General features: G+C 45.5%; 1 protein-coding gene across 2 annotated transcripts in view; it reads left to right on the top strand.

Moving 5' to 3' along the window:
• The first annotated feature begins 662 nt into the window (after positions 1 to 662).
• The window catches only part of PASD1 (PAS domain containing repressor 1), a 215,303-nt gene continuing 197,672 nt past the window's right edge, over positions 663 to 18,293 (top strand). Inside the window, exon 1 of one of the 2 annotated variants that reach the window (XM_040323815.1) lies at positions 663 to 984. The gene's annotated coding sequence lies outside the window, so the exon portion shown is untranslated. The remainder of the gene's footprint in view (positions 985 to 18,293) is intronic. The other variant, XM_040323818.1, reaches the window with a different exon arrangement.

The following is an 18,293-nucleotide window of genomic DNA, read 5'->3' on the forward strand; positions in this document are numbered from 1 at the left end:
TCATTTTTAGTAGGGGTTCCCGGAGACCTGGAAATTATTTGAAGGGTTCTTCTGGAAGTAAAAGTTTGGGAAGGACTGATGGAAGACCGTGCAGAGCTCCCCCGCACTCCGGACATTGGAGGTGTATGGGGAGGAGAGGTGGAAGGTGTGGAGTGATCGGTGGGCAGAGGGACATCGGGGCAGGCAGCAGAGGGAGGTCGTAGATTGGACAGAGGGAGATCGGGGCAGGTGGCAGAGGGAGGTCGGAGAACGGGGCAGAGGGAGATCGGGGCAGCTGGCAGAGGGAGGTCGGAGAACGGGGCAGCTGGCAGAGGGAGGTCGGAGAACGAGGCAGAGGAAGATCGGGGCAGCTGGCAGAGGGAGGTCGGAGAATGAGGCAGAGGGAGATCGGGGCAGGCAGCAGAGGGAGATCGGGGCAGCTGGCAGAAGGAGATCGGGGCAGGCAGCAGAGGGAGATCGGGGCAGGCAGCAGAGGGAGATCGGGGCAGAGGGAGATCGGGGCAGCTGGCAGAGGGAGGTCGGGGCAGGCAGCAGTGTGTCTCCATTAGCCGGCTCTCTAATGATCAGGCTGTGCTGTGTATAGTGGGTGACCTAGTTTCTGCAGTAGTTGCTCTGTGTGCCGCCTCTCTCCCTCTCCCTCTCCTCTCTCTATTTCCAGCTCTCACTCCCTCTTCTCCGTACACAGGCCGGGAAGGAGGAGCTGGATCATCACAGTTACACAAGCACCCGGCAGCGCTGCCCTAGCCAAGTGTACCCGGAGAGGTGCCAGCCTCTGACACTGGGCACAGGTGATCCGGGGGAGCTCTGCAATTACTCCCATCGCTGTGGATTCTGTTTGCTGGATACTTTTTTTGGGGTTCCCGAGTCATGATGACATGTTGAGGTTTGGTTTTCTGGTTTCCTGGCTGTTGGATGTAATCATCAGGATCAGTACTGTCCCGGGCTCCTGGCATGGCACACACTGACCACTTCTGATAAAGCAAGGTAGGTATAAAGGATCTGGGCTGTCATGGGTTAAACAATTGTATTCTTCCATATAAGACATTACTTAGAGAATGTGATAATAGTCCTTTAAGGGTCCATTCACACCGCAACGTGGGCACTGAGCGCGCGTAAACGCACCTGCGTTGACATGCATTGCGTCACATTTTAGCATATGCTGCAATTCTTTTTGAAAATGTGTTAGTTTCCATACATACTACAATGTGTGCGTAGTGCATGTAAACGCATGTGCGTTGTGTTGTGTTGGAACGCGCTGTGATGCATTTTAATACTTTTTTTTCTTGTTTTAGTAGTTTTGTTTCATTTTCTGTAAGCTTTATTTGTAAAGGAAACTTCAATGGATTGTTTGGACTCTTGCGTCTATGTGTGTTGCGGTGCGTTTACATACGTTTACACGCATTGCGTTTCAATAGCTGAAAAATGTAGAGCCTGGTTTACTTTTGTTTTAAGCATAGGGCAGTATACATCAGTGCAATGCACTAGTGTGAACTACTCATAATGAGTTACATGGCGTATGTGTGTGTGTGTATATATATATATACACACACATACACTGTCTATATTCAATTCTTGTATATTTGGTACATATATGACTAAATTGAGAAAGCAGGAGTAGGAAGAATCCACAAAACCAGCAAATGCAATAATATTGTTCCATCAGATGTATCCAAATGCCAAATATTTAAAACATTACTTTGATCTCAGAAATTATTGTGGAAAGTTTGGCAATCCCACAATCCTCTTTCTTTTTTTTTTCTTAAGCACTTGGCAACCATCTATAGTACTAAATAATACGGGCAAAGTGAGTCGTCTAGTACCCAGGAATCAGTGCTGTGAGTCCAGTGCAAAGCTAAAAGTTGGTTTGGAAAAAGTTTTCTAAATTGTCGAATGTCAAGTTGGTGAGAAGTGGCAGCGGCTGCTACATAGAGAAGACCAGGGAGGGAACTTTCATTGGGTTTGCACATGGTGTGGACGATTGTTGGGAATTTTCCGCTGAATACGGTACACAATACTACTTTAGTTGTATGACAGTTGGGAAACACACCTCTGTGGACTTCATTCCTGTATCCTGGCATGAATTAAAATATTGCTTTAATTAGTCGAGTTAGTTCCAGTTTATTATTAGGCAAGTCTGTAAAAGATGTGAAGAGATTGCTTTGTTGGTGTTGTGAAATAGTGTTGTTCTACTTGGCGGCATACCTGATTTTAATTGCAGTGCCAGCTCTGCAAATCACATAACCTGAAAATAAAGGGCACACAGGAGATTTTATGTATTGTGGTATAGTGGGTAGTTTAGTTTTATATATCTATCTATCTATTGATCTATCTATCTTAGCGTTCCTCAACCTTTTTTCAGTTAAGGCACCCTTTAAAATTATGGACAATCTCAAGACACCTCTAAATTTATGGCCAATCTCAAGGCACCCTCTAAAATTATGGACAATCTCAAGGCTCCCTCTAAAATTATGGACAATCTCAAGACACCTCTAAATTTATGGCCAATCTCAAGGCTCCCTCTAAAATTATGGACAATCTCAAGGCTCCCTCTAAAATTATGGACAATCTCAAGGCTCCCTCTAAAATTATGGACAATCTCAAGACATCTCTAAATTTATGGCTAATCTCAAGGCACCCTTTACAATTATGGACAATCTCAAGACACCTCTAAATTTATGGCCAATCTCAAGGCACCCTCTAAAATTATGGACAATCTCAAGGCTCCCTCTAAAATTATGGACAATCTCAAGACACCTCTAAATTTATGGCCAATCTCAAGGCACCATCTAAAATTATGGACAATCTCAAGGCTCCCTCTAAAATTATGGACAATCTCAAGGTTCCCTCTAAAATTATGGAAAATCTCAAGACTCCCTCTAAAATTATGGACAATCTCAAGACACCCTCTAAAATGATGTACAATCTCAAGGCTCCCTCTAAAATTATGGACAATCTCAAGACACCTCTAAATTTATGGCCAATCTCAAGGCACCCTCTAAAATTATGGACAATCTCAAGGCACCCTCTAAAATTATGGACAATCTCAAGGCTCCCTCTAAAATTATGGCCAATCTCAAGGCTCCCTCTAAAATTATCGACAATCTCAAGGCTCCCTCTAAAATTATGGACAATCTCAAGACACCTCTAAATTTATGGCCAATCTCAAGGCTCCCTCTAAAATTATGGACAATCTCAAGGCTCCCTTTAAAATTATGGACAATCTCAAGGCTCCCTCTAAAATTATGGACAATCTCAAGACACCTCTAAATTTATGGCCAATCTCAAGGCTCCCTCTAAAATTATGGACAATCTCAAGGCTCCCTCTAAAATTATGGACAATCTCAAGGTTCCTTCTAAAATTATAGACAATCTCAAGGCTCCCTCTAAAATTATGGACAATCTCAAGGCTCCCTCTAAAATTATGGCCAATCTCAAGGCTCCCTCTAAAATTAATGGACAATCTCATGGCTCCCTCTAAAATTATGGACAATCTCAAGACACCTCTAAATTTATGGCCAATTTCAAGGCACCTTCTAAAATTATGGACAATCTCAAGGGACCCTCTAAAATTATGGACAATCTCCAGACATCTCATTCTAAAATATAAAAAGCTATTCTAATCGTTTTACATAATGCATCAACATCCACACCTGCAGGACACCCAACGTTAGAGGTGTTTTATTCTTCCAAATCAAATACACTTTGAACACTGGTACTGACTAGTATTCCAGTGTTTCTCTTCTTCCTCAGTTTTTCTCCATCACTCAGCTAATGTGACCCCAGCACTGACGGAGATGGGCAGGGGAGAATCAAACAAGAATGGTGTGCAGACGACCAATATCCTTCTTCTCAACTGATGATATCATTGGTTGTTAGGACGCCGGCGGCTAGAAGGTCATATTGGTGTACAATAAAAACCTGTGGCTTTGTGTAACTAAAAGGCAGTCTTGATCCACCCTCTGGCTTGTTTACATTTTTGTTGGGCGATTTCTAGGCATTTTTCCAAGTCACCCTTGAAAAAACCTCAAGGCACACCAGGGTGCCTTTTGTGTGACCCTTGGGGCCCCTGCAGACAATAATCTGTGTTTCTCTATTTTTGTGATCTCTAGCAGTCTCATGTAATGTGGCACTAGTTTACAGGTGATACTCGAAAAATTTGAATATTGTGCAAAAGTGCATTTATTTCACTAATGCAATTTAAAAGGTGAAACTAATATATGAGATTGACTCATTACATTCAGAGCAAGATAGTTCAAGCCGTGATTTGTCATAAATGTGAGTGGGGTGTTATGGAAGACCAGGATGCTTCAATAGCAGTCTTCAGCTCTTCTGCATTGTTCGGCCTCGTGTCTCTCATTTTTCTCTTGGAAATGCCCCATAGATTCTCTATGGGGTTCAGGTCAGGCGAGTTTGCTGGCCAATCAAGCACAGTAATCCCACGGTCATTGAACCAGGTTTTGGTGCTTTTGGCAGTGTGGGCAGGTGCCAAGTCCTGCTGGAAAGTGAAGTCAGCATCCCCATAGAGCTCATCTGCGGAAGGAAGCATGAAGTGCTCCCAAAATCTCCTGGTAGAAGGCAGCGGTGACCCCGGACTTAATGAAGAACAGTGGACCAACACCAGCAGATGACATGGCTCCCCAAATCAATACAGACTGTGGAAACTTCACACTGGACTTCAAGCATCTTGCAGTGTGTGCCTCTCTATTCTTCCTCCATACTCTGGGTCCTTGGTTCCAAATGAGATGCAAAATTTGCTCTTATCAGAAAAGAGGACTTTGGACCACTGAGCAACAGACCAGGTCTGTTTTTCTTTAGCCCAGGTAAGACACTTCTGACATTGATTGTTGTTCAGGAGTGGTTTGACAAGAGGAATACGACATTTGAAGCCCATGTCCAGGATCTGTCTGTGTGTGGTGGCTCTTGATGCGCTGACTCCAGCCTCAGTCCACTCCTTGTGAAAGTCCCCAACACTTTTGAAGGCCTTTTCCTGACAATCCTCTCCAGGCTGCGGTCATCCCTGCTGCTTGTGCACCTTTTTCTTTCACACTTTTCTCTTCCACATAACTTTCTATTAATATGCTTTGATACAGCACTTTCGGAACATCCAACTTATTTTGCAATTACCTTTTTTGAGGCTTTTCCTCCCTATGGAGGGTGTCAATGATGGTTTTCTGCACAACTGTCAGGTCAGCAGTCTTTACCATGATTGTGATTCCTACTGAACCAAACTGAGAGACCATTTAAAGGCTCAGGAACCCTTTGCATGTGTTATGGCTTAATTAGCTGATTAGAGTGGGACACTTTGAGCCTAGAATATTGCACCTTTTCACAATATTCTAATTTTCTGAGATTGTGGCTTTGGGGTTTTCATGATCTGTAAGCCATAATCATCACAATTATGACAAATCATGGCTTAAACTATCTTGCTTTGCATGTAATGAGTCTATCTCATATATTAGTTTCACCTTTTACATTACATTAGTGAAATAAATGAACTTTTGCACGATATTCAAATTTTTTGAGTATCACCCGTATCAGGCCTTGACAAAATCCGGGCGCCAGGTCGCAATTGCGACAAGAAATTGTGACCTCACGCCCGCCCGTAATTGAGGCTGCGGCTTTGCGGCCTCAATTACCGGCCATCACGGCGGGGGAGGTGGGGGCGCATGGAGACACAGGATCCTGTATCTCCCTGCGCCCCCACCTGCCCCACCGCGCGATCGTGGCGGGCCCACGACGGCCGGTAGTTGAGGCCACGCCTTTGCAGCCTTGTGAAGGCCCAAGCTGCCTTTTGTGACCTGGCGCTATCTGGTGGCATTACAAGTAAAACAGCTGTTCTAATGTGTGTTTTTTTACTGTTTTCACTGCCATCTCCTTCCCTCTAATTAGAACCCCCAAACATTATGTATATTTTTTTATTCTAACACCCTATAGAATAAAATGGCGATCGTTGCAATAGTTTTTGTTACACCGTATTTGCGCAGCGGTCTTACAAGCGCACTTTTTTTTGGGAAAAAATACACTTTTTTTTAATTAAAAAATAAGACAACAGTAAAGTTATCCCAATTTTTTTTTACATTGTGAAAGATATGGCTACGCCGAGTAAATTGATACCCAACATGTCACGCTTCAAAATTGCGTCCGCTCGTGGAATGCCGACAAACTTTTACCCTTTAAAATCTCCATAGGCGACGTTTAAAAAATTCTACAAGTTGCATATTTTGAGTTACGGAAGAGGGCCAGGGCTAGAATTATTGCACTCGCTCTAACGATCGCGACGATACCTCACATGTGTGGTTTGAATACCGTTTACATATGCGGACGCTACTTGCGTATGTGTTCGCTTCTGCACGCGAACTTGGCGGGACGGGCGAGTTTTCTGGCTCCTAACTTTTTTAGCTGGCTCCTAGATTCCAAGCAAATTTGTCAAACCCTGACCTGTATGTCTCCTGAAGCATGCCCCCAGTCTCTAACATCACCTATAGAATATTTACAGTCTTTCACCATCTCTTGTAGCATGCCTGTAGTCATTGATCATCTGTTGCGTGTCTGCAGTCTCTGACAGCTTTCTTTAGCATTGTATGTGCTGAATATAATGTGTGATCATTTGGTGAGATCAGGGGCCACACTTGAGGCACTTCTTGTATTGGGTTATACACAGGGCTGTATTAATGAGAGGGCACACCTGGGCACTGCCCAGGGGCCCCAGCTGCATGGGGGGCCCCTGCACTTTCCCCAAAGCAGCTGGTCCTTGAGCCCACACTGCCCTGAAATTGGGGGCCCCATGATAGCACTGAGAGTGATAGATGCAAATGGGTAGGCAGTCTGCCTCCTACCTACTTGATGTCTGTTTACCTGCACTGTCATCATTGTAGGGGCCCCAGAGCATTACTTTGCCCAGGGGCCCATGATGCTATTAAGACGGCCCTGGTTATACAATAAACACTTGTAAAGTGATACAACCTTTCACACTGACGGACCGATCGGACCATTCATCCTGTCCGCTAAACACAGATCCCCATCCATCTGGTGGATCGGATGACAGTTGTATAGAACCGGACAGGCGGTCCGCATCTATCCGACCACCCATAGAGAACAGCAGAATGTGTCCTTGTCTGCTCTGCATAAGCCAACAATCAGACACGGACCTGTCATCCGCCTGCTCAGATTCCCTGCATTAAGGGGCCTTAAAGGAAACATTTCCTGAATGAATAATGAAAGTTACTATTGCCAACCGCTCATTTTGCAAAGTCTAGCTGCCTGGCTGGCATGCTAATCCTCTTGCTTCAATACAAGCTTATGCAGATAAAGAGTTCTAGCTTTACTCTGTGTACAGTGCCTTGAAAAAAACTCTTCATACCCCTTGAAATATATCACATTTTGTCAAGTACAACCATTAACATAAATATATTTTATTGTGCTTTTATGTGAAAGACCAACACACAGTGGCACATAATTGTGAAGTGGAAGGAAAATGATAAATGGTTTTCAATTTTTTTTACAAATAAATCTGTGAAAAGTGTGGTGTGCATTTGTATTCAGCCCCCCTGAGTCAAAACTTTGTAGAACCACCTTTCACTGCAATTACAGCTGCAAGTCTTTTTGGGGATGTCTCTACCAGCTTTGTACATAGAGTGACATTTTTGCCAATTTTTCTTTGCAAAATAGCTCAAGCTCTATCAGATTGGATGAAGAGCGTCTGTGAACAGCATTTTTTTTTCTTAATTGGATTTAGGTCTGGACTTTGACTGGGCCATTCTAACACATGGACATGCTTTGATCTAAACCATTCCTTTGTAGCTCTGGCTGTTTATTTAGGGTCGTTGTCCTGCTGGAAGGTGAACCTCCACCCCAGTCTCAAGTCTTTTGCAGACTCTAACAGGTTTTCTTCTAAGATTGCCCTGTATTTGGCTACATCCATCTTTCCATTAATTCTGACCAGCTTTCTTGTCCCTGCTGAAGAAAAGCATCCCCACAACATGATGTTGCCACCACCATGTTTCACGGTGGGGATGGTGTACTCAGTGTGATGTGCAGTGTTTGTTTTCTGTCACACATAGCATTTTGCTTTTAGCCCAAAAAGTTAAATTTTGGTCTCAACTGACCAGAACATTTGAAATTTGCGAGAAGCCATGTGGGGGATACAGCAAACAAGACTTCTTATGGCTTTTTCGACAATGGCTTTCTTCTTGCCACTCTTCAATAAAGGCCAGATTTGTGCACAACTAATAGTTGTCCTGTGGACAGATTCTCCCATCTGAGCTGTGGATCTCTGCAGCTCCTCCAGAGTTACCATGGGCCTCTTGACTGCTTCTCTGGTTAAAGCGGATGTCCGCTGAAAAAATAAATATTAAAAGCCAAGCCAGCTACAAATACTGCAGCTGCTGACTTTTATTATCAGCACACTTACCTGTCCTGGAGTCCAGCGCCGCCCGCAGCAGAGGACGAGCGATCGCTCGTCACTCTGCTGCCACCCCGCCATCCTCAGTGAGGGAACCAGGAAGTGAAGCGCTCCGGCTTCACTGCCCGGTTCCCTATGGCCGAGTGTTCCCAGAACACAACGTGGGGGGGGGGGGGGGGACAGGAACTGACGTTCTGCCCGCAGTCTACCCACAGACTGTGTGGCCAGAAGTGGGTGCAAATACCTGTCTATAGACAGGTATCTGCACCCCCCTGAAAGGTGTCAAATGTGACACCAGAGGGGGGGGGGGTACCGATTAGCCTGAGTTCCAATTTAGGGTGGAGCTCCGCTTTAATGCTGTCCTTGCCCAGCCTATCAGTTTAGGTGGATGGCCATGTCTTTGCAGTTGTGCCATACTCTTTCCACTGCTTCTCCCCTCTGCAGATTCCCCCCAATAGCAAGCCTCTTGCTATGGGGGCACTCAAGCAGGCTCGCTCCCAAACCACACTTTCGGTGTCCATTCACACACAGAGTGAGGCCCTACTCTCTCCTTATGGCTCACTGGCTGTGATTGACAGCACCAGGAGCCAATGGCTCCCAGTGCTGTGTGAGCCAATGAGGATAGAGAGAGCCAGGAGAGCTGATGCACATTGCTGGATCGAGGTGGGGCTCAGGTAAATATAGGGAGGTGGGGGGGGGGAGTTGCACCCAAAATATTTTAAAAAAAAACTTCTGCCTTTAGAACAACTTTAAGAATACACACTTTAATAGATTTTTTTTAACCAGAGTTTAGTGTCATTTTAACCTCTTCCCTACCGAGTCATATTAAAATGACGTTGACGGGAACCTTTTGTCTTTCAGACTGGACGTCATATGACGCCCTTGCTTTTCCGGCTGCTAGGAGGTGCGCGCCCCCCCCCCCCGCCACATTGCTCGGGACCCGGTGCGCGTGTCCGGCGGCCGCGATTTCCCGCAATCACAGCAGGACCATGGATCTGTGTGTGTAAACACACAGATCCATGTCCTGTCAGCAGTAAGGAGACTGATGTGTGTACCCAGTACAGAGGAACACACATCGATCTCCTCCCCTTGTGAGTCCCCCTCCCCCTACAGTTAGAACACACTTTAGGGAACATATTTAACCCCTTCAGCGCCCCCTAGTGTTAACCCCTTCCCTGCCAGTCACATTTACACAGTAATCAGTGCAGTTTTATAGCACTAATCGCTGTGTAAATGTGAAAGGTCCCAAAAATGTGTCAATAGTGTCCGATATGTCCGCCGCAATGTCACAGTCACAATAAAAATCGCAGATCGCCGCCATTACTAGTAAAAAAAAAAAAAAGCCATAATTCTATACCCTATTTTGTAGACGCTAGAACTTTTGCGCAAACCGATCAAATACGCTTATTGCAATTTTTTTACTAAAAATATGTAGAAGAATACGTATCGGTCTAAACTGAGGAAACATTTTTTTTATTTTTTTTTTTAAATGATGATATTTATTAAAGTAAAAGACATTGTGGGTTTTTTTTCAAAATTGTTGCTCTTCTTTTGTTTTTAGCGCAAATAATAAAAACCGCAGAGGTGATCAAATACCACCAAAATAAAGCTCTATTTGTGGGGAAAAAAAGGGCGTCTATTTTGTTTGGAAAAAACGTCGCACGACCGCGCAATTGTCATTCAAAATGCGACAGCGATGAAAAATAAAAATTGGTCTGGGCAGGAAGGGGGTGAAAATGCCCTGTATAGAAGTGGTTAAAGGCTAGGTTCACTTTTGCAAAAAAAAATTGCATTTATTTATTTTTTACAAGAGCCTGCAAAGCAATCTATCCATGATTAGTGGTTAACAGGTACCGTGTCAGGCTCCTGCAAACACTATCTTCAGCTTTCTGCCTACTTCTCTTTAACCAATTCCTTACTGGGCACATATACCCCTTCCTGACCAGGTGAAATTTCAGCATGTGGCACTGCGTCACTTTAACTGACAATTGCGCGGTCGTGCGAAGTGGCTCCCAAACAAAATTGACGTCCTTTTTTCCCCACAAATAGAGCTTTCTTTTGGTGGTATTTGATCGCCTCTGCGGTTTTTACTTTTTGCGCTAGAAACAAAATTAGAGCGACAATTTTGAAAAAAAAACAAGATTTTTTACTTGTTGCTGTAATAAATAGCCCAATTAAAAAAAAAATTTTTTTTTCTCAGTCTAGGCGGGGATACGTATTCTTCTTCATATTTTTGGTAAAAAAAAAAAAAAAAAATCGCAAGAAGCGTCTGGTTTGCGCAAAAGTTAATGCGCTTACAAAATAGGGGACAGAATTATTATTATTTTTTATTATTTTTTTTTACTACTAATGGCGGCGATCAGCATTTTTTTCGTGGCTGCGACATTATGGCGGACACATCGGACACTTTTGACACATTTTTGGCGCCATTCACATTTATACAGCGATCAGTGCTATAAATATGCACTAATTACTGTATAAATGTGACTGGCATTGAAGGGGTTAACACTAGGGGGTGAGGAAGGGGTTAAATGTGTTTCCCTAAATTGTGTTCTAACTGTGTGTGGAGGGGGAGGTGACCGATCTATGTCCCTATGTACAAGGGACACAGATCGGTCTCCTCTCTCCCCTGACAGGACATGGATCTCTGTGTTTACACACAGAGCTCCACGTCTTGTCCCTGTAGCCGCCGATCCCGAGTGCTTGGCGGACATCACGGCCGCCAGGCACTCGCATCTCAGCGATGCGGCGAGCACGTGCGCGCGCCGCTGGATGCGCGCGCAGGCCGTGTTTTTACGGCCTGTTAGAGATTCACAACCACCCCGCGGCCGTATAAAGTCGTACGGCCATCGGGTAGTGGTTAAAGGCTGTCAGTTAGAGAGCTGAAGGAAGATTCAATGGACTGGGAGTGCATTAATTACCACACTCATAGTCTATTGAGAACTACAAGTCTGTCTGCCAAGCTGGTAGACAGGACTAGTAGTTCATTCATTCACAGATCCCTGTGAATGAATGACACAGTTGTGCGGACAGAGCCTTGCACAGCTGCACCATTTTAAACGTGATAGGGGTTGCAGGGGAGAAGAACCCCTGCCTGCTGTCTCGGGTGCAATGGTGCAAAAGGTGAACTTTAATTCAGTTTGACCTGTACTGCTAGATCACATTAAAAGTTGCAAACTAGATATGAACACTCACTGTCCTAACAAAGGGTTAAAATTGTTAAATCTTTAGAATCTGGGCTTCCCCATTGTATGTTAATGAGAAGGAATTCTTTGTATCCTTAAACCGGATACACACTAATGTTCGATGTGAGCTGTTGTCGGAAATTCTGATCGCGTGTACACAATTCCGACGCACAAAATTCCACGCATGCTCGGAATCAAGCAGAAGAGCCGCACTGGCTATTGAACTTCATTTTTCTCGGCTTGTTGTACTTGTACGTTACCGCGTTCTTGACGGTCGGAATTTCCGACAACATTTGCGTGACCGTGTGTATGCAAGACAAGTTTGAGCCAACATCCATCGGAAAAAAATCCACGGTTTTGTTGTCGGAACGTCCGATCGTCTGTGCGCCGCATTACAGTTTTTCCCCCGCTAGAACACTCCGATCAGCGCTTACTGCCATTGGCTGAGCCGGCTGCCCACAGTTAACATGACGGCACCAGGGACCCGAATACTGGTGAAGATTTGGTCCAGGTGAGGACAGTGCTGGATCTTTGGACAGGTGAGTGTCTGTTTAATAAAAAGCAGCTACAGTTTTTAAAAAGTGACTGACGCTCCCTTTTAGTGGCTTCCGAAACTGCTTTTAAAGGAGTTGTAAAGGACACTTTTTTTTTTACCTTAATGCAATCTATGCATTAAGGTGAAAAAACAACTGATGATGCCGGCCCCCTCCGAGCCCCCGCTTTACTTACCTGACCCGTCGAAAGTCCCACGCTCGGTCCCGAGAACCTCTTCGCCGCTCAGCCTGGCCGCTGATTGGCTAGAGCGGATGGATTGAGAGCAGCGCAGCCATTGGCTGGCGCTGCTGTCAATCGCATCCAGTGACGCGGCGCGCTGAGGGGCGGGGCCGAGTGATACAGTGAGCGGCTATGGCCGCACGCTGTATCACGGGAGCGCGCCCGCAAGGACTCATCACCATACAAGCTCTCTCGCATGAATGTGGTGAGTTCTTGCGGGGAGGACCAAAGACAGCCGCCGAGGGACCCCAGAAGATGTGGATCGGGGGCCTCTCTGTGAAAAACGAGCTGCACAGTGGAGGTAAGTATAACATGTTTGTTATTTTAAAGAAAAAATATGTTTTCCTTTACTAACCCTTTATCTTGTTCCATTACACAACACAAGTAAGGCCCCGTTCACACCTAGGCGTATATACGCCTGTAGTGTGAACGCCGCTGCCGCCCCGACACGCCAGAGGGATGCTTTAGCATTGCCCTCTATGGAGATGGTTCACATCTCCACGCCGGACGCCTGACGTCTGCCGCCTGAAAAAAGGTCCCGGACCTTTTTTTCAGGCGTCTTTCGGCGTTCGGCTAGGAGATGTGAACCATCTCCATAGAGGGGGGTCACAGGCTGCATTCACAATCGCGGCGTTTTGTCGCTGCGAATCGCGGTACAAAACGCCGCTATTTGCCGCCGCAATTCGCGGGACAAAACGCCGCGATTCAGTACGCTATAGTGTGAATGCAGCCTTACAGTACCAATTATTATTGTAGAACATCTGAAAAACAGAAATATCCTGTAGATTGATTTAACTTGATTCTCTTAGTTCAGTCTTCATTAAGAACTCTATCTAGTAAGTAAGAGCTTTATCTAGTAATTTGTATCTTCTTGTGGTTTGGTGAAAACCTTCCCCACCTGGTTTCTTGTTGTCATTCTGCAGGCTCAGTTATAATGTGTTCGGTTAATCTGTAATAGCCAATCTGATTTCAGTTTCATAACATCTGATCAGAAAAATTCAAAACTGGAATTCTGTTGGGGGCATACGTCTTCGATTTCGCACAGCCCCAAACATGATTACTGCTCCATACACCATCCAGCCACCTTGTAGTTCAGCCTGTCATAGATTTTTACAGGCTGTGGGTTGGCACTGCCCTTGTGCCTCTTGGGCACCTGTAAAACGCCCAGATTTGATGCTGATGGGCCAGGCCACCCATAGCCACAATGCATCAAGACCTTAGTGGGAAAATCAGTATTCCTTTCACTAATGCTGTTGTGTTGCTTTTATTTTTAGTTTAGAGATATTTTCCATTAATCTTTATAAACAATAACAAAATGCGTTTGGTACTTTGAACAATTTAAAGGAATCATGTGTGATGGGAATTGTAGGGGTGTCATTGCTGACCTCCTGAAAATGCTAGTTGATTGGTACTCCAGCTTCCTATCATACGACATTCGCCCGGAACAATAGGGTTCCTGCCCACCCATCATTTTACAATGTGGGCGGGAAGCAGTTAAAGCCAATGTTTTTTTCTTTTCCTTTTGGGATAAAGTCCTTGTATTGTTTTCACTGCATGCACCATGTTCATGGGTTCATGAGGGGTGGTTGACTGACAGGATCCTCTCCCTCATTTACAGAACGTGTAATATGCAATGAAAACATAAATAAAATGTACTTTTGTCAGTAAAGGAGAGGACAGAAAGGGGTGGCCCCATCAGGACCTCTTTTATTGCACTGCAATGTTAGACTTCACGCTATTAACCCATGTGTAAACCTCAGACATGAAATATGAACAAAGAATGTTCCTCTGTAATGTGTACTTGTCTCTATCTAAACCACTGAGTATAAATTCTCTCTGTTGCCTTGTTCCTCTGTTATCTGCATGAGTCACTTTTGACAGCTTTTCCTGATTTCAAGAGATAAATGGTGATGGGGAGCAGAGCTGTCTGTGATTGACCAGTCTGTGGTTGGCAGCCACAGCTGTTAATGTTCCACATGTACTGTGAGGAGGGGGTGTGTCCCTTCTCTTCAATGAGGGCTCAGAGCTCTCCTCACTGAGCTCTGCAGTGTGTGACATTAGATCCTCACCCCTGCTTTTCAGAGCTGAGAGATGCTGTGTAAAATGTGTGTTTTGGAAGACTGTAGAAAAGAGATGGTAGCACTGGTTATACGTAAGGGTTTTCTACCACTGTAAAGCTCAATGCCAGGAAAACTTTTAATTAACCTTTGCAATCGGTATTTGCCCGCTTTGCAAGAGTTAGTTGCTCATTTTGTTTTGGAGAGAGGAGAGTTTTAGAGCCCATTCACACAGGGGCAACACGACTTCTAACACGACTTTGGGAGGCAACTTGGACACGACTTGAGTATGAATCATCAGGCAACTTACAAGGCAACTTCAAGTTGCCTCCAGGACAGTACAAGGCAACTTCAAGTCGCCTCCAGGACAGGAGGCTTTCCAGTGGCCAATCAAACAACAATCAGCTCTGTGGGAGGAAGGGGTTTGCCTGAGAAATGTATGTTATCTTCCTGTATTGTTGCTTCAGTTAAGAGAGTGATCTGACTTCTGAGGCGACTTCCATTGAAATCAATGGGTACAAGTTGCCTAGAAGTCGGATTGAAGTAGTACAGTACAATGAAAATTATACGAAAATTATGAAAAGATGTGCATTGTGATCCACCACCATGCATGTACGTCTTGCATGTGCCCTTAAGTGGTATTCCCACTGTACCACCATAAATCACAAGCCACTGTGAAAAATCTACACTCACCATCAATCCAGCCACCTCTATGTTACTAAAAGCCTACAAGCGCAATGGGATAAATCCTCTAGATCGGTGACGCCATACATCAGGTGGTCTTCAAACTCCCCCTATTTCTTCATTATTCACACAACAACATCAAACCATAGAAGTAGTTATAGTGTAGTAGTTATAGGCAGAATATAGCACTCACATGTTATAGTACCCAGACTCGGCACCAATGTAAACAGCCTTTAAGTCAATCAGCACCACCGCACCGCTTGGTAACCCGCGTGAGTTCCAACAGCCGGAAGTTTGGGCCGGACGTGACGTCACACCGGAACAGGAAATGGCAAAACCTGTAGAGCCTCGACTAGTTGGACTGATTGCGTCTTCAAGAAGCAGGCGCCTTTATTCATGTTATATATTTTTTTAGTTGCCTGGTGTTGGGCCTTAAAACAAACTTCTGTGCGGGTGCTGCCATTTTGCATAAAGCCTGTGTCTGACAGGCAACTGTTGCTAGCAACAGTTTTCTGTCAATTAACTTTGATTATCCTGTGGAGGCACTCCCTCACTGCCTGAATCCGTGATGTGTCATTCCTCCACCACTGCTCCCTTTCAGCAGGCTGCTGTGTTCGGGAAACATGATCTGCAACCAGTGCACCATGGGACATCTTGTTTCCAATGGGCGAGCCGAGAACCTTTGTGCATTTTAGGACCCCCTGTGCACCCTCCTCCTATTGGATTACTATTTTTCTAAACTTTGAGTTTTGGTGCACGGGAGATATCATTGCTGAGCTCCGGCTCCAGCGTAATGCTGCCTGGCTATAATGCTGACTTCAGGACTGTAAATGATTGACCCAGAACAAGTACACAATTCAAAAAAGTCATAGTAGAGTCAGAAGTCTTAATTTTCTGGGATAGTTGCTGAGAGCCAGAAGGTTCAGTATGACAGCCAGGCAACTGGCATTTGCAGAATGAGAAGCGGGAAATGGAATCCGTCATATTTATCTCATGTAAAGTTTCCTGTAATAGAAGGTGCCCAAATCTTGGCAAGGGCAGCATTAATTTAGTAAGCAACGTTTTTTCCACCCCTCTGTTTTGCAACGCTGTGCTCTGACATCACCCACAGTAGTATTTTTGTGATTGTCATTTGTTGTTTCTAGTTACAAAACGTGTTTAAAATTGTGCTGAATGGAGCTTACAAGAGTTAATTTTATTATGTCTTCATGTACCAGACGTTGTTTTTTATGGACCTAGGATGCCCCTTTTTAGCTGTTGGGTGGATTGGCATTAATAACACAGCCTGAAAGCAATGGGCATGCCACTTAGGTATGCAGCCTCTCTGCCCGTGCTGTCATGTCAGGCTGCTTGGCATGACGCAGCTGGGTGTAACGGGCCATTCCTAAGGTGTGCTCACCTTACCTCAAATAAAATAAATGCCAGCTTATTCCTTTTGTTAGGCGAACAATTAATAGATACTTTTGTGCTGCCTTTTGCATATTACTGTCTGTGACTCCTGAAGTTATTTTAAGGTTGAAAGTCCTGTACGGCAGTGAACTTTACTGCTATAAGAAAGCATTTTTACAGAATGAAGTAGGTTAGTTCAGTGCAGGGCTGGACTGGGACAAAAATTTGGCCCTGGACTTCATTCAGACTGGCCCACTTTGACAGGTCTCGTCCATGGTGGCCGGACAACTCCCGCACCCCCCCCGGCCACCTGCACCTCCTCTCCCCCTTCACTAGCCACTAGCCGTTCTACTTTATTAGAGTAGAACAGCTGGTACTGGTACTCTTATAGGCAGTACCAGTGGGGAAGCTAGACATTATTTCACCCGGGGCAAAGAATCAGTTCGGTGCCCCCCCCCCCCCCCCCCTTATGGGACAAGATTAGGCAGAAGTGAGAAACTCCCGGGCCATAGCTGTTGAGTCAACTGTCTGTCCCTTCCCCCATGCTCCTCTGTCGTCCCCCCTGCTCCTCTGGTCCTCCCCCTGCTTCTTTGTTCCCCCAGGTGAGCGCTGCAGGGAGGCAGAAGAGGTGAGCGCTGAGGGAAGGGAGAGACAGAGGAGGGGAGGCAGCTGTCCGCTGTCACTGAAGCCGGCCCACTGAGCCATCGGCCCACCGGGAAACTCCCTGTAGTCCCAATGGCCAGTCCATCCATGGTTCAGTGTGTATTGTTGTGATTGGCCACAGCTAATCACATGCTACAGATGGGCTGTGATTGGCCCTGTCTGTACAATGTGATCACTATGACCAATCACAGCTAGCAACACAATTGTACACAATGAATGGCATGAATCAAAGCCATTCATAGGGGTGGATTCAGTAAGCAATTGCGTCTGCGTAACCATAGTTACGCAGCGCAATTGCTTATTTGCGCCGGCGTAACGACTTTTCTGTATTCAGAAAGCTCATTACGCCGACTGCAGCCTAAGATATGACTGGCATAAGGCTCTTATGCCGTCGTATCGTAGGCTGCATTCTTACGATGGCCGCTAGGTGGCGTTCCCGTAGTGGTCAGCGTAGAGTATGCAAATTGCATACTAACGCCGATTCACAACCGTACGCGCACCCTGCGTACGCATTTTACGTCGTTTGCGTTCGTCGGGTTCCGCGTAAGGCTGCTCCTGCTATTAGCAGGGGCAGCCAATGCTAAGTATACCCGTCGTTCCCGCGTTGTGATGTTTGAAAATTATGTCGTTTGCGTAAGTGAATCGTGAATGGCGCTGGACGCCATTTACGTTCACGTTAAAGCAAATGATGTCCTTGCGACGTCATTTGCCGCAATGCACGTCGGGAAAGTTTCCCGGCGGAGCATGCGCACTGCGTTCGGCGCGCGAACGTGCCTAATTTAATTGGTCCACGCCCCCTACGGGATCATTTAAATTACGCGCGCTTACGCCGGCCATTTTAAGGAGCGCGTGCGCAAATTACGTAGCTACTGCTTCATGAATGAAGCGTAGCGCAGGTAAATTACGGAGGCTCAGCGTTAAAACGGTACGCTGCGCCTCCGTAAGAGGGCGCAAATCGTACCTGAATCCACCCCATTGTTTACAATTGTCATGGGACCTGCTGTGATTTGTTCAGTGGACACAGTGGGTGACAGATCGTGCCGACGCGTTCTGGGAAGGACGTCATGTGGTGTCCACCCAGAACAATAGGGCTCCCTACAATGGCCTTGGCGGGAAGTGGTTAACATAACTGTGGGAGCT

The sequence above is a fragment of the Rana temporaria genome, chromosome 9, assembly GCF_905171775.1.
Source record: "Rana temporaria chromosome 9, aRanTem1.1, whole genome shotgun sequence".
In the NCBI taxonomy this organism is placed as follows: Eukaryota; Metazoa; Chordata; class Amphibia; order Anura; family Ranidae; genus Rana; species Rana temporaria.